Raw genomic sequence first — 12253 nt, forward strand, 5'->3', positions numbered from 1 at the left:
TACATCTTATTAAGTAACAGAACTTGCCATCTCAATGAGGGTTAGTAAGCAGATAAGATATTGTATTATTGTACATGAAGTTGTTTTCTGACCATAAACTCATATCTGAAATTAAATACTTATTTTAAAAATGTTTTTCATGTTGTTTCCAAAAAAAAAAAAAAAAACAGCAACAAAAAAATCATCAATCTAGAGCCACAGAGATGGTTTAGTGGTTAAGGCACTTACCTATGAAGTCTAAGGACCCAGGTTTGAATCCCCAGAACCCACATAAGCCAGATATATATGGTGGCACATGTGTCTAGAGTTTATTTGCAGTGGCTAGAGGCTCTAGTGTGCCTATTCTTTCTCTCTCTCTGTCGTTTGTGTGTAGTGGCTGGAAGCCCTGGTGTGCTCATTCTCTCTCTCTCAAATAAACAAATTAAATTTAAAAAATAACCATTCAAAATAAGCATAACACTTGAAGCAAGATCGTTCACCCTAACTAAGCACCAGTGAAATCCAACCAGATGTTTGCTGCTATTCAAAGGTGCCCTTATTTTGTGGAAAGATCAGAAGATTATAAGATAATAGATAATACTGTTGAATTAAGCCCTTTTTGTTGAAAAAGTGAATGGAACATGTTACTGGGCTTTTATGCTGGGAGATGTACCTTTTTGGAATACAATGCAAATTAAAACGCTTGCAGTTTAGAAAAAGATATATGGGCCAAGCATGGTGGCTCACACCCTTAATCCTAGCACTCGGGAGGCAGAGGTAGGAGGACCACTATGAGTTTGATGCCACCCTGAGACTACAGAGTGGATTCCAGGTCAGCCTGGACTAGAGTGACACCCTACCTTGAAAAACCATTTGTGGGCTGGGAAGATGGCCTAGTGACTAAAGGTGATAGCTTGCAAAGCCTACTGTCCTGGGTTCAACTACTTAATACCCATGTAAAGCCAGAGCTCCTTTGCAGTGTGACAGGAGGACTTTCTGTGCCCATACTCACTCACTCTCTCTGTCTGCCTCTTCCTGTGTCTATCTCAAATAAATAAATAATAAGAAAAGTTAAAAAAAATGTTTTTCATGTTGTCTCCAGTGTATTAAAACATAAATAAGTGAACAAACAAAAATGGAAAATGCTTGAGCATTAGGATTCCTTCACATTGTGTGTGTGTGTGTGTGTGTGTGTGTGTGTGTGTGTGTGTGTATGAGTGTATGTGCTCCAGGGTGACTTTCAGAGCTCTGCATGCAGATAGCCTCTGCTGGGCAGGCTTCCTCTACTTCACAGCTACATCTGCTGGTGAAATCGGGAAGTGCAGACCGACTTTATCAGATCCAAGATTATCAGTCCCCAAAGAGGTTCTTTTCCCTTCCAAAGTATTTCTATTCTTTGATCCATACTTGGATTGACTTTTTACAATGTTGTATCTAACGTTTTCCTGCGTATATTATTATTTGAGTTGAGTGTACGTTATAGGATTGCTTAGTAGCTTACTACCTAGTATATTTGACTAGCAAATGTTTTCCTAACAACCTGTGAGATGGTCAATGTAAAACCTTTTCCTTTAAAAATACTTGTAGAATGAATTTTTAATGCCTACAGATCTCTTTAGGGATTATGAAACTCCATGATAAGTATGGTCCTGCCTGTAATATTTTAATATGAACGTGGCACATGACAAGTATATGACAGTTATGCAAGTAGTGGCAATGATGGGGATGATAAGAAAAAAGAATCATAGTAATCACTGGTGAATTTTGGGGTGTTATGAAAAATACAGATATTTTATCTATCTAAGCATCACCCCCCCAACCCACCCACGCACATTGCTGTACTTCATGTGGAGGCAGTACTCTATGGCCATATTCCTAATTCACTTAATCAGTGCTTTTTGAATTTTGTCTCACATAAAGAAAGAAATGGAGTAAGTCTATCATAATTAACTAGGCAATATTTTCTAGGCTGTTACCAGCAATCTGGACTCTTTCTGAGAAAAGATCACATTTTCTTTTTACGGATTTTCCACTTAAGTTTCAAATCATTTGAGGTCATCTTGTGACTTGTGCCAGATAATCATGTAAAAGACAAAAAGAGATGGAGAGGCATATTTCATTGTTATGACCACCGATTTCAGACATGGCAGCAATGTACATTGTATCACAGAGTTCCAAGTCAATATTTGAAGAGATCTTTCATATAAACCCTCAAATAACTACTTGAAATTGGAGATTTCCTCACTTTAAAGGCTGTAGATAATATATCAGATGCACTAAGCAGTGGATATACTCTTATTTTTTATTTTTGTTTTTTATTTGAGAGCAACAGACAGAGAAAGAAGCAGATAGAGAGAGACAGAGAATGGGTGTGCCAGGGCCTCCAGTCCCTGCAAATAACTCCAGATGCATGAGCCCCCTTGTGAATCTGGTTAACGTGGGTCCTGGGGAATCGAGCCTCAAACTGGGGTCCTTAGGCTTCTCAGGCAAGCGCTTAACCATTAAGCCATCTCTCCAGCCCTGCTCTTATTTTTTTTAATATTGGGCAAGCAATATATCCCATACTCATGTAGAAAAACAAGTTTGGAGAACTATTCAGGACCTCTCCTCTGAAAAGGTTCTGATGTTAGAACCTGACAAAATTATCTCTGATATGACTTAAGCAGAAAAAAATTGATTACCTAAGTGGCATTCTTGCCTTAGTTTTTTTTAATTAATTAATTAATTAATTTAATACACAGAGGGAGGGAGGAAGGGAGAGAGAGAGAGAGAGAGAGAGAGAGAGAGAGAGAGAGAGAGAGAGAGAGATGCAGATACACAGAGATAATGAGTGTGCCAGGACATCCAGCCACTGCAAACAAACTCCAGACACATGTGCCTCTTTGTGCATCTAGCTTATGTGGGTACTGGGGGATCAAACCTGGGTCTTTAGGCTTCACAGGCAAGCACCTTAACTGCTACGCCATCTCTCCAGCCCTTGGATTATTTTAAAAATACAACTATTTCTTATAAAAAAGAAACTCAGAACACAGGAAAATCTAAGTATCACACATGACCATAAAATAAAGATTGATGAATTCAACTGTATATAAAGTCTGCTGGACATGGTGGCACAGGCCTTTAATTCTAGCATTTGAAGGGAAAGGTAGGAGGATTGTTGTAAGTTCAAGGCCAGTCTGGAACTATAGAGTGAATTCCAGGTCAGCCTTAGCTAGAGTAAGATCCTCCCTTGAAAAAAAATCTGCATAAATGAGTTTTATTTAAAGTCAAAAATTAAAAGACAAATAAAAATTGGAATTAGTGCCAGAAAGGCTTAATTGTTTTCTTTAAAACTTTTTTAAAAAAAATGTTTTTGGGCTGGAGAGATTGCTTAGTGGTTAAGGCATTTGCCTGTGAAGCCTAAGGACCCATGTTTGATCTTTCCATATCCCACATAAGCCAGATGCACAAAGGTGAGGCAAGAGTAAGGTCACACGGGCTCACTAGGGGACACAAGAGTCTGGAGTTCAACTGCAGTGGCCAATTCTCTCTCTCTCTCTCTAGTATTTGCTAGTAGAGAGAAATAGAAGACAGACAGACAGAATGGGTATTCCAGGGCAACCAAACTCCAGAGTCATGCTCCATTTTGTACATCTGGCTATATATGTGTACTAAGGAATCTATCCCTGGTAGTTAGGTTTTTCATGCAGGCATCTCAACTGCTGAGCCATCCCCAAAGCTTTTAAATACTTTTGATATATAAAGAACTCCTAAGTCAGTGGAAGGAAGTACCAATAATATCAGTCTTGCTGGATGATTATAAACAAATCCCCAAATTTTAATGGCTTAAGTGGCAAAAATTTATTTCTTAGCAGAGCTTTGTTTTCACTGTGGGTCATTTGGGCTTTTTTCCATGCTCCCTTCACTAGATGGCTGGCACATTCCTAGTAACTGTTTGCCTTGAGTTAGTTCAAGGAAAGGCATCAAATATCTTCCCATTACAAAATCTCATCCTATTAGGTATAATTTTACTCTAAGCATTTTTTTGTTTTTGTTTTTTGAGGTAGGGTCTCACTCTAGCCCAGGTTGACCTGGAATTCACTCTGTATTCTCAGGGTGGCCTCAAACTCATGACAATCCTCCAATCTTTGCATCCCAAGTGCTGGGATTAAAGGCATGTGCCACAACACACGCCTTGTCTAAGCTTCTTTTGTAGATGTCCTTTATCTGAAATTAATGAATGAAAGATTTACAATTGTGCTTTTAAATTTAAGACTATTCCACTTGGATAAAATTTATGTATGTTGTGACATGAACTATCTCAGACCATTGGTTGAGTGATTTACTTTTCTTCACTGCAAAGATTCCCTGTTACATATGCATCCCATCTCTATTCTGTTTGCATGGTGTTGTACCAGTACTATGATGTCTTAATTACTGTTTTCAGTGTCTTGATATCTGGTAGGAAAATTATTGTCTTCTGCCCCCATAAAACTCACATCTTTTCCTTCTACAAAATTGTTTGGGCTTTATCATATTCGTGAATTTTAAAATATTTCATAGAAATTTAAGTTGGTATTTTACTAAAAGTTTACTAGATACATTGAAAATTATATTGAAAAAACACTATTGCTACATCCAGTACTCCCATCGATGAATACGAACAGAGTATATTGTCCTACATGTTTATCCTTTATTTGACTGCTTTCAAGAAAGATTCAAAATTTTATTCCTAAAGGTTACATATATCATTTTTGCTACGTATTTTGTACTTTTCCTACTTTAAGTAAGATTTTTAAAAATATATTTTCATCTATGGCCTCATAGTGCCTGACACTACCTGCACAACAAGACCTTCATAAGAGGAGGAAAAGATCATGACACCAAAATAAAAGACAGACTGATTGAGACGGGGAGGGGATATGATGGAGAATGGAATTTCAAAGGGGAAAGAGGGTGGGGAGGGTATTAATTACCATGGGATTTTTTTATAATCATGGAAAACGTTAATAAAAAATTGAGAAAATAATAACAAAAACAGGAGAGGGCTGGAGAGATGGCTTAGCGAGTAAGTGCTTGCCTCTCCTGAACTGTTAATTTAGGAAGTGGGAAAAAATGCTGTTTTCCAGCTAAATGTACTATGGATGTAATTGTTAACCAATAAAGATAAAGTACATAATTAACAGAAAGAAAAGATAGTAATCAAAAGGAGAATGAAAATAAAAAAATATATATATTTTTTCAATGTATTACTACTTTCATATAGAAAAACAACTGACTTCTATAAGTTGATTTCATTTCCCATAATTTTACTACTGTATTTATTATGCCTAAATTTTTTTTTGAGAGTATATGGATTTTATACTATAGAAATCATATTTCATAGATATAATATTTGTAATTTATTTTTGATTGTTATAATGTTAGTTAATTTTATGGTTGAATTTAGGCTTTCCAGTTCCATGATAAATACAAATAGATATAGTAACATATTTGTCTCATTCCTGACTTTAAGAGCATGCTTTGAATGTGTCATTTTAAGACACAAATATCTTCTGAATCAACTTAAGGAAGTTCTCCAGTATTTCTAGTTTGTAATTTTTTCATAAGCATATTATGACTCTTATAAGACTTTGAACTGATAGCATGATCTTCCTGCCTTAATTTTTTAAAATGGGAGAATTAATTCTGAATATTAAGGCATCTTACATTCCTGGGCCAAACCAAAGTTGGTAATTATGCATTTTATAAAATAGGGCTAACAAGAGTTTCCTTCTCATAAACTATGAGGAGAGAATAATTTAATAAAACAACAGATTAATCACTGGGACCTCATGAAATTACAAAGATTTTGCACTGCAAAGGACACAGTGAAAAAAGCAAAGAGGCAACCTACAGAATGGGAAAAAATCTTCGCCAGCTATATATCTGATAGAGGATTAATATCTAGGATATACAAAGAACTCAAAAAGTTAAATAATAAGGAATCAAACAAGCCAATCAAAAAATGGGCTATGGAGCTAAATAGAGAATTCACAAAGGAAGAAATATGAATGGCATATAAGCATCTAAGAAAATGTTCTATGTCACTAGTCATCAGGGAAATGCAGATTAAAACTACATTGAGATTCCACCTCACTCCTGTCAGATTGGCCACCATCATGAAAACAAATGATCATAACTGTTGGCAGGGATGTGGAAAAAAAAGGAACCCTTCTGCACTGCTGGTGGGAATGCAATCTGGTCCAGCCATTGTGGAAAACAATGTGGAGATTCCTAAAACAGCTAAAGATTGATCTATCATCCCCAGCTATAGCACTCCTAGGCATATATCCAAAGGACTCATCTCATTTCCTTAGAAGTACTGCTCAACCATGTTTATTGCTGCTCAATCTATAATAGCTGGGAAATGGAACCAGCCTAGATGTCCCTCAACAGATGAGTGGATAATGAAGATGTTGTACATTTATACAATGGAGTTCTACTCAGCGGTAAAGAAAAATGAAGTTATGAAATTTGCAGAAAAATGGATGGACCTGGAAAGGATTTTACTAAGTGAGGTAACCCAGGCCCAGAAAGCCAAGCGCCACATGTTCTCTCTCATATGTGGATCCTAGCTACAGATGATTGGGCTTCTGCGTGAAAAGGAAAATACTTAGTAGCAGAGGCCAGTAAGGTAAAAAGGAGACATAAAGGGTAGAGAAAGGAAGGGAAGAGGATACTTAATAGGTTGATATTGTATATATGAAATTACAATGATTGTAATGGGGTGGTAATATGATGGAGAATGGAATTTCAAATGGGAAAGTTGGGGGGTGGGGAGGGAGGGAATTACCATGAGATATATTTTATAATCATGGAAAATGTTAATAAAAATGAAAAAAAAAGTTAGAATGCATGTAAAAGATTAAAAGTTTGAATATTTAACTTAAAAAAAATAAGTTCTGGAAATATAGTAAGTACCTGGTAAGTGTTGAATGTTGTTTTCTTTAAGTATTGCCAGAGTCATTTTCTTACAACTTTTGATCTGTGCATCTATGTTCATGAATAAGATGAATGTGTATTTTTCTTTCTCATAAAAGTCATTGTCTGGTGTTGATATCATGATTATACCAGACTTTTAGAATTAGTTGGATAATGTACTTCTTTTCAATTATCTAAAGAGTTTAGATAAGATATAATTATCCATTCCTTACCTATTTCTTATAATTTGATTATAAAGATAAATGGGGCAAGATTTTTTAGATTTAAAAATACTTTTTTGGGTTGACATAAAAATATAAATATAGGGGTTGGAAAGATATCTCTGCAGTTAAAGTCACTTGCTTACAAAAGCCTGCCAAATCAGGTTCAAATACCCAGTACCCATGTAAATCCAGGTATACCAAGTGGCACATGCATCTAGAATGTATTTGCAGCAGCAAGAGGTCCTGGCATACCCATTCATCTTCTCTTTCTCTCTCTCTCAATTCTCTTTACAAATAAGTAAGTATAATTGTCCTGTTTGACATGTTGATATTCAGATTTTCTAACCTGTAGCTCTCAAGTAAAAATGAAGATACATACCATCTACTCATGCCTCTAATCCTTCTGCTACAAATGACCTTTTGTAATATGCTTCTAATGGAGAATTCAGAGGATAAGTGGAGTCTGAACAATTTGAATATAATAAAGTTATATTTAGATTTAATGGGGAATGGATATTACATATAAAATTGACAATAATAAACAAGATAAAAAATCAACTTAGACTTCTTGAAACATTTACCTTCAAGGGAAAATATATAAGCCTATTAGAGAAGGGTTTTTATATAGAATAATATATATATATATATATATATATATATATATATATATATGTTGCATTTGAGTTGGAATCAGGGATAAGCATATGTATAATATGACTCTAAAAGTGTAATTAGTGAAATCATACCAGCCAATCCCAAAGGTAGGCTCCACAGGCACAACAAGGCTCCCTAATCCCATTGGGTCAACTTTTTTTTTATTAATTTTTTTTAATTTATTTTTTATTTGAGAGAGACAGACACAGAGAAGAAGACAGATAGAGGGAGAGAGAGAGAATGGGCGCGCCAGGGCTTCCAGCCTCTGCAAACGAACTCCAGACGCATGCGCCCCCTTGTGCATCTGGCTAACATGGGACCTGGGGAACTGAGCCTCGAACCGGGGTCCTTAGGCTTCACAGGCAAGCGCTTAACCACAAAGCCATCTCTCCAGCCCCCATTGGGTCAACCTTTAAATCATTGTTTTAAAATAAATACCAGAGAGAGTGGCACTGTTTATAAACTTTATAGACGGCAAAGACCTTGGAAGAACAGTATATGCAATGAGATGCAAAACAAAACAAAACAAAATAAAAACTTAGCATCTAATAAGATATTTACCTTGAAAAACAGTAAGCTGGATCTCATCAGGAAAAAAGTAAATAACTATGTAGGTAAGTACTTATAGAAAGCTTAAGACAAAAACCAAACAACTGCACTTCTGGCCAAGATGGCAACCACCTATCTGCGCCGCAGTTCCTGGGGAAAGAAAGACAAGACATTTAGCATTCACTGGGTCTTTTAGGGGAGAGAAATCTCCAACAGATTGCCAGTGAGAGGGCACAGAGGGGGAAAAACAGGGAATCACTGATTCTTGCCCTGGCCAGCAGGGAGTCGAACAAAGAAACGAGGGGAAAATTAACCTGAATGAAAGTAGGCAAACAGACACAAGAAGGAGACCATGCTAGATGTTTGTCACAGCCTCGAGAGTTTATTCTTACATGTAGGTTTATATAGGGTTGTAGGGGGAAGGGGACGTGGTCAGGGCAAGGAGTTGTAGGGGGAAGGGGACATGGCCAGGGCAAGGAGTTGTCAGGAAACCTAGAGGGGATGTAATTAGGTGTTCATCTAATCTTGCCTCACTGGCTTAACATCCTAACAGCACCACGTTTCACATCCTGACCATAAACTGGCCTTTTGCAAAAGATAAGATTCTGTAAGCAGTCTGCTGACCTGTTCCAGAAGTACCTAACAGAAAGCTGGATGGACCAGCTTTCTGAGTAATGAGTCAGCTTATGAGCAGGCTCAGGCAAAATGGAGAGGCTTTTGTCTATGGCTCCTGACATCTCCTCCCTTCTTTTATACAAAAGGGGGGAGGCCCGCTATTCAGTGGTGGGCTGCAATGCCTTTGTTTCTTCATCAGCTACTGGCAGGATGGGGGAGTGTTTAGCCAGGTGCATGATCCCATTGTTTCTGGTAGTTGAATATTAGGTGAGGAATAGAAACTTAACTTGTTATATGGCGGTTTCTGTTAACATGGCTGAGGTTTGATTCATAGCTCCCAACATCTCCTCCCTTCTTTTATACAAAAAGAGGGGGAGGCCTGCTTTGCAGCAGTGGGCATTAACCAACTGGGGGAGTAGGGATCCAACTCCTCCTGTGGGATGTCTTTTTCCCACAATCTTTGGCCCTTGATATCTTTTGGGGAGGGGAGGCAGGGCCTATGGGGAGCGAGGCACATCCTTAGTGATAACAGTTATGGTACCAACCTCCATGCAAGCCAGGTATAGACCTCTCAGGGAATCCAGAAGCAGTTAGAAAGGGACCTTCCCTTGTGGTGCTTTGCCTCGCACCCACATTGGTGCCCATATCATACTCACTTTATTGTGAGCTGATATGTATATGTCTGAATCCTATGCAGCTCCTAAAGGAGTGTTACTTATTTGGCCAAGACAGGTAGACCGCAGCGATAGCAGAGGTGTAGAGGACAGCAGTATAGTAAATAAGTACAGAATGTGAGATAAAGGGAGAGTGACAGCTGCAGGTGGCAGGTCTTCAGTGGCAACGCCTTGCCTCGATCCATCAGCTCCAGTTTGTGATAATGGACCTGTAAAGGCTGCACCTTAATGGCTTTAATCTGTTGACATATAAAAGACATGATTTTAATTATAATAATGGGTCTGATTATGAGTGAGAGGATTAAGATAAGTAGAGGTCCTTCCAGCTTTGTCCTGTTAGGGAAAAGGGGGAGATTCTCTCAGGGAAGTGTTTCTTCCCTGGATATGTGAGATGTCACTGGAGGATCATCAGCTTGTTTTACAAGTCTCTCTGGTAGCCATCTCGCAGCATTTTCTTTGGTGTCTGGCAAGCATACTGATTCTTGGCCCCAAATGAGTATTGAGTCTGGGCCATTCCATTTTAAGGTTAAAGGATCTTTCCACATGGCTTTGGCAAAGGTATTTTTTGTATTTGTGTGCCAAAAGTGATCAGCTGCTGACTTTCCATGAGTGTCAAGGGTTAAAAAGTTTAGGACAAACAGTGCATGATGGTGAATGTTTTTTGGGGAGCCTTTTGTGGGGTATAAATCCCCTGTTTTTAACTTTTGGAGGGTATATGGACCCAGAAGAGGGGCCCCTCCTGCCAGAACACCCCAGTGGGTGTAAAGTCAGTGGCATAAATGACCAGGAGAAGAGGCTTTTTATAAGAGATAAAAGTGCCTCTTTGGCTCAGAATTGTAGCCTCCACTATCTTTAGGGCCTCTAAAATTTACCACAGGTAAACTAAATGTAAAATGCTGATGAGGAGTGTAAGGGAATTGTAAAAAAGCAATCCTTTAGGTCAATAATGATTTTACAATGTCCTGCAGGAATTGCTACTGGACTGGGGAGGCCTGGTTGTAGGGCCCCCATAGGTACCATGGCCTTATTAATTTCTCTAAGGTCCTGGAGCAATACAAAGATAGGAGTATTCCAAGGAGAGGTGGCCTGCAGCAAGTTGTTCCTGTACTAACATCATGGCTGTAGCTAATTTCAGAAGCTAAGGGCCATTTATATATTTAAGATATATTTTTTATCTTTGGTTACAGATTTCTCTCTGAGTGTTTAAGACCATGCAGATAGCCAAAAGTTAATTAAGGATTAATTTTAGAGGTCATTAATGGCTCTCCAAAGAGACTTTAGGGACACAGGAGTAGTCCCATAGTTTACTGGTGTCTAGCCTGTTAGGATGAGTCAGGACCATGCTGGCCAAGTAATTTTCTCTTCTTTGGGAAGTCAGGAGGGCTGATTATTCCTCAATTGTGACTCTCCTATTTTAGAATGTACACCAATTTTGTTTGGATCTCCATATCCTCCCTGCTCAGGAAGCCAGGTGACTCACCAGGGGGCCAGTGTAGAAGTGTCCCATCATCTCCAGTGGCCTCATGACATGGGAGTACAGGCCAAAATATTGACACTTTTTACTCTAATGATTTTAATTGGCTTTGGCTTACTGTGGCAGCATAAGCCTTATGTCTGAGGCATAGGAAGTAGGCACATCTCACATTTTAAATACCTAACATTTATAAATATAGGCAGAACCTATTACCAGTCTTGAAAACAGTACCAAATGATTTATAAACTTAACTAATTTAACCTAGAAATTAATCAGAAAACTAATCAGAAAAGAACAAGTAAGACAGTATAAGGTCTTAGCACCTGTGTTAAAACATCTTTGATTAGTTCAGATACCTGTGTGGATACAAATTACCCAGAAAACATTGGAAACAGAACCATGGAGCTTGAATTTTATATATATATATATTTAAATGAAAACCATTGTTTGAGCATGAGGCTGTACCCTAAAGTAGGGAATATGTCTTAAGAGTTAATTTTGTTATAAGCACTGAACTTAAGATGCAAAAATTGAGAGTTACTTTACATACAACAGAGTAGAATTTGGTCTTTCCTGAGCCAAAATAGCTAGCTAAATATTAATATAACTCTTGATAAATTTTTTTGAAAGAAAAAAAAACATTATTTGACAACCAATGATTTTGGCTTAAACTTGATAGCTATTAATTTTATGTGCCACAGAAATTTTTATTAACATAAAACAATTTTATATTTTATCTATGACTTAAGTTTGATAAAGTTTAAGTAAGCTATCCCAACAAATCCCAGAAAGATGAAAGTTATTATTACTAAAATTAAATCACTTAAACCTAAGTGATTAAACCTAGTTATGTCCATTCAATAAAAATCAGCATAAATACGACAGAAGCTAACTGTAAAGTCACAATGTCTTTAGGTATGAGTACTTCACCTTTGGAAATTTACCACTTCTATGTGAGCCTTTATCTTTAGAATAGTAAAAACCTTGATGAAAGGAGGAACCTAATTTACTTTACTGAGAGAGTCTTAAAGCCAGTTTTATAACCCTTAAATCATAACAAATTAGCATCAGTGACCTGTTAATGAGGAGGCCTTATCATAAGACTCAGTTTATCTATTTAACATTTTGTCTAGTGAGAGACT

At 37.4% G+C, this 12253-nt stretch overlaps 1 protein-coding gene across 1 annotated transcript in view; it reads right to left on the reverse strand.

Annotated features, from left to right (window-relative positions):
* The window catches only part of Veph1 (ventricular zone expressed PH domain containing 1), a 368903-nt gene that overhangs the window by 297162 nt on the left and 59488 nt on the right, over positions 1 to 12253 (reverse strand).

The sequence above is a fragment of the Jaculus jaculus genome, chromosome 11 (assembly GCF_020740685.1).
Source record: "Jaculus jaculus isolate mJacJac1 chromosome 11, mJacJac1.mat.Y.cur, whole genome shotgun sequence".
Classification (NCBI taxonomy): domain Eukaryota; kingdom Metazoa; phylum Chordata; class Mammalia; order Rodentia; family Dipodidae; genus Jaculus; species Jaculus jaculus.